Source organism: Oxyura jamaicensis, chromosome 2, assembly GCF_011077185.1.
Source record: "Oxyura jamaicensis isolate SHBP4307 breed ruddy duck chromosome 2, BPBGC_Ojam_1.0, whole genome shotgun sequence".
Classification (NCBI taxonomy): Eukaryota; Metazoa; Chordata; class Aves; order Anseriformes; family Anatidae; genus Oxyura; species Oxyura jamaicensis.
The window spans coordinates 68,448,912-68,453,584 of NC_048894.1; the positions used below are offsets into that span (position 1 = coordinate 68,448,912).

General features: G+C 40.7%; 1 long non-coding RNA gene across 1 annotated transcript; it reads right to left on the minus strand.

The window, feature by feature from the left end:
- Positions 1-297: 297 nt before the first annotated feature.
- Positions 298-1,367, minus strand: LOC118162637. The gene is made up of 2 exons (XR_004748545.1): positions 1,237-1,367; positions 298-487 (listed from the first exon to the last, which is right to left on the minus strand). It is a non-coding gene; the product is annotated as an uncharacterized LOC118162637 (long non-coding RNA).
- Positions 1,368-4,673: the final 3,306 nt, after the last annotated feature.

Here is a 4,673-nt window from a genome sequence, read left to right on the forward strand (position 1 = left end):
GCCTCTCAGAGAAGCAGGAAATGGCCCCCAGGCCACCTGCCTTGCCCACACCCTCTGCTGTCAGTTCAGCCACCCCTGGTCTCCCCTGAACAGTGAGATGCAGCTGAGCACAGGGGGACTGCAACCTGCCACACCTGAACAAATGGGGCTGGGTCCTCCACAGCTAGGTAGATAACCAGCCCTACCGCTGGCCTTAAAGCGCCATGCAAAGCATCATCCAGATTGTTTTGCTATCTGTATTACTAAATTGTTTTAACCCAGTAGGAAAAACTGAAAACAATAGCTTGTTTATTTTTAGCTAGGAAGTCTGACAGCCCCACACCTGATTGCTAGTTGGTTTGCATTTAATAAGTCTTCTGTTTCAGAGGCTACCACATCCATTCTCATTACCATCACTTTTATGACCCTCTATATAAGAAGTCTTTTGTTTTCTTCACATTTTTCTCAGGCACTCTCAGATGCGTTTTGGCCTTTAGCTGCTTCCATTCTAATGCAAAAAACACATGTCAAGAGCACACTCTCCCTTCCTCAGACAATCCTGTAGAGGGACCAGGACCGGGTCAGGTCATTATTTTAGTATTTCCCTCACCCTTCATGGCTTCCGTTAATAATGCATATATCCCACTCCTCAGGTGTTGCAGGCAGTGTGTTTTTCATCATGATATGTTTCTCCTACTTCCACATAAACCACTAGGAGCCATGGGAGACGATATGCTGAAGAGCATGTGGAGCTTCTGCTAGAACAGCAACTCTTACACAAGACACCTGTTATAGTTGTTGTGCACTAAGCTGGCTGACAGTTAGCTTTGAGGCAAAACAAATGTAGTTATACTGTCAAAGGTATGCTACTAATCTGCATACTGCAAAGAGGGAACTAATGCAAGCCAAAATATTTTTTCTTTTCTTTCTGTAAGTACCATTACTAATATATTTCACATGGTTAAAAATGCATTATATCCAGGCCTACTTCTTTAAATGTGTGTGCATAAATTTAGCTTGGATACTGTTAAATATAATTTTGAGCAGCAGAAACAAAATGGCATTTTGAAAGAAAAAAAAAAAAAAAGCATTTAAGCAGAAACAAATGCATTACAGTTAAAGTTTCATGAACACTGACAAGATTGCTTGGTAAAGCAGCTTAATAAAAACAAAACAGAAACAAAGGACTGTATACCTCAGCTATGGCTGTGGGAGGCAGCTTCAGCCTGTAAAATCCCCACTGTAGGAAATACTTACCCAAGAACTGCCCCTTTTGAATGAAGAGGGCCACAAGGCAGGTTTTACTGAGCAGAGCTTTACAGGTGAAAGAAGTTGGCTAGGGATGCTAAGGTGCAGCAGGTATCTCAGGTGTGGCACGATACAGTGCTGAAAAACCTAGTTCAAATATCAAAAACAATCTTCCTCCTGGCCGTGCTGCAGCAACAAGGCACATGGATATCTAAAGCAGAAGGTTGCTGGAACCAGCCCAGTGGCTGCCTATTTAGCCTGTATGCCCAGTCTCCAGAAACCCAGGCTGCTGCTGCCACCACTATTAAAGGCAGAATCAGCGTGCATGGGGTTTTCAGGACACAAAGATCACCATCCCCATAGCAAATGTTATTTTCTTCACTCTTCCCAACACATCCCACAAGCTGATACAATAATCCATCCTGGCTCTGCTGTTATCCCTTCCTTGTGCCTGTTGACTCTAGATGGCCCCTTCTTGCTTTTGCTTACACAGCTGAGATGGATCAAAGAAGCTGAAGACATTAACTCCAGCTAAGTCCCACACCACTGTGGTCATTCTGGGGTTCAAGTTAGTGCAACAGGGCTGCACATTGCTGCATTGTGCTGCATATGCACTGAATTTGTCACCTCATTATCTGTGAGGAACAGGGCTGTGACAGCCATTTGAGCAAGTGCCTTTCTAGCAACCCAAAATATGTATTATTTATTCAAAGGTCCTTTGAAGTAAGGATTGTCCTCAATTGTATACCTGCATGGTGCCCTGCTGAACAGAGACTGGCTTTAGGTCAGTGCCTCAAGGTAGTTCTGTAACACAAATGATTATTCATAATAAAATAAATATAATGGCTCACATCAAATGTCTAATGATACTGTTCAAGGGATCCTGGGGGTGTTTCTAAAATGTGTTCTTATCATATTAAAAATGTAGGATCTGGGTATAATTTCATTCCCTTTTACAGTATTTTAGATGACCAAGAGGCTATTTTCTCCTTGTTCCATCCACTTAAAATCCTATGAGTATTGCAGAGGGAACAAATAGAGACTAAAAGCTGTACATATGACTATATGAATCTACATTTTATTACAAACATCCCATCTCCATTCCTCTCCCTGTGCACGAATAGTATTACGTGGGTTGCAAAATCAAGCATTCAGAAATTAGGAAGTTCAGATTGTCTCCACAGATCTAATTCAGCCACACTATTTATATGTATTACAACAGCATGCAAGTAATTACAGACTATTATTATCTAGTGAATTTCACCTTATCCAGAGTAGACTGGATGGTGCGCATTTAATGAGTGACTTTGCAATGCTCTTTCTCCTCAGTGTGTGGTCCGCAACTCTATGGTTGGCACCCTATCTAGATCTTCAAATGATTTTTTCACAGTCTTTCTGGTACCTTCATCATTATCATACCCCAGTGCTTTACAGGTATCAATGTATTTATTTTCACAGCATCCTGGTGTGATAGCAATTGATTATGTCCATTTTACAAATGAGGAAGTGGGACACAGTAAGATTGAAATCAAAAGTGTAACCTCATTCCAGATACCCAGTCTGAGATGCCACTGTTTTTTTACAGATCTTTTCAAGTGCAAAGTACTTCTATTTACATGTCTAAGCACAACATGCTTCTTCCTGACCTCTGCTCTTGGGTAGACAAAAGAAGAAAGACACCATTTTCAGAAATCATCCCCCAAAACAACTTGCTTGAGGTCATAAGAAAATCTGGTAGTAAGAGTAGAGAAGAAACCCCCATGATCCAGGCAAAGTTTAAGTGCTTTTACCATGAGAATACAGTCTTCCACCTGCAACACCTGTGTCCTTCAGACCTACCAGACTAGCTATGGAGCAAGGGTTCCCCAGACAACTGTTACACAACCTTGATTCAGTCCCATCCCATGAAGTAACTTAAATAATGAGGAGCCCCACCGCCCCACCCATAATTATGATATGAACTTCCACATATAATCTCAAACACAGGGGCTTATGGAATGTTACTGAGGCATAAAAAACAAGTTCAAGTTAAAATACTGACAGATTTATTTGCTCCAGAAGAAAAAACAAGCCATGTTCACTAAATTTAATACAAGACAGTTGCAAACAGAAAGGTTGGCTATGGAACATATAAAAGGAATAATCACTATATGAGGTTTTCTCACTTGCCCATCTTCTGTGGAAAACAGAGGATGTGCATTAGAGAGAACACAACACAGAACATCGTCACTTTTCTCTTTGTATGTAGCAGTAAGATATTCATACCAAAATCATTTAACATACATTTTGCAGTGAAGCTACAACATGTGTTTTTGCTTTGAAATGTGTCTACATTTGCTATTTCTTGGAGTGCGGAGCATCACATCTGAAAGCTGGTACTGGGTCCCCATGCCATCAGAGAGACTTGAACCCCCACAGGGCAGGAGCAACAGAGATCCCCAGGGGGGTGGTGAATATGCCTGAGCTGTGCCATCTGCTGCCAGCACTGCCACCCAGCTCCGTGGTGCCTTGGCACCACAGGGTCTTAATACAGCTGTATACCTACAGCAGTCAATAAGTCTGTCTGCACTACCTGTGTGATAAACTACACTGGCAACTTTTAATTACCTGCAGATGGGGTGAGAATGTGTGAGGAAGTTGCTGTCTTATAGAACAAATCATACCTTCCCCTTCCTTTTTCCCTTTCACGCCTGAGGTGACTAAGTCTGGCTACTGACAACATTAGGTCCAGGATTTCCTAAGCCTACTATCAGTGGGTCACTCCTGAAAGTTATGTACATTTTAGCAATATTTTGGATAGATTTCTTCCAGTTTGGAGCCCTCAACTTTGATCAAACATACTGTGTACGTTGGCTCAATGGAAAGTGAGATCAGACCCATCACTAAGCGCAGCAGTGGTTTTCTTCTTCTGCCCACTCAACAACATATTTTTGTTTAGTCTGATACCATCTGGCTTTCTGAAGAAAAATCTAACTGCCTACTCAAGTCGGTGAAAGGAGAATAATAAAAAAATGCACTAAGAGTGAATAGGATTTTTTTTTCCCTAGAGATAGATTCTTTTTTTCAGTCCACACGATATTCTAATTTTTTAAAACTTTAAATCACAGACCGATTGCAACAGTTGATACAGAGCACTGAAGAAATATAAAAGCAATAGAGGTCAAAGCCTTGTTGTGGACAATGTTAAGTGCACAGGTAACATTTTTTGAAAGTTAGGATCCCTCCACGATAAGCTATACTGAATATTCATCTGCGTTTATCATTTCAGAAAATTTGAAAAGCTAATCATTGTTAGAAGTATGTGGCTAACTTGCACAATACAAAAAAAAAAAAAAAATCAGTTACATCTTTAAAAAAATATTTTGGTACCATTAAATTCTATACTGAACCCAAACTTTCTCTTTATGGAAAAAGTGTATTTTACTAGCGCTGCAATTAATGAATGC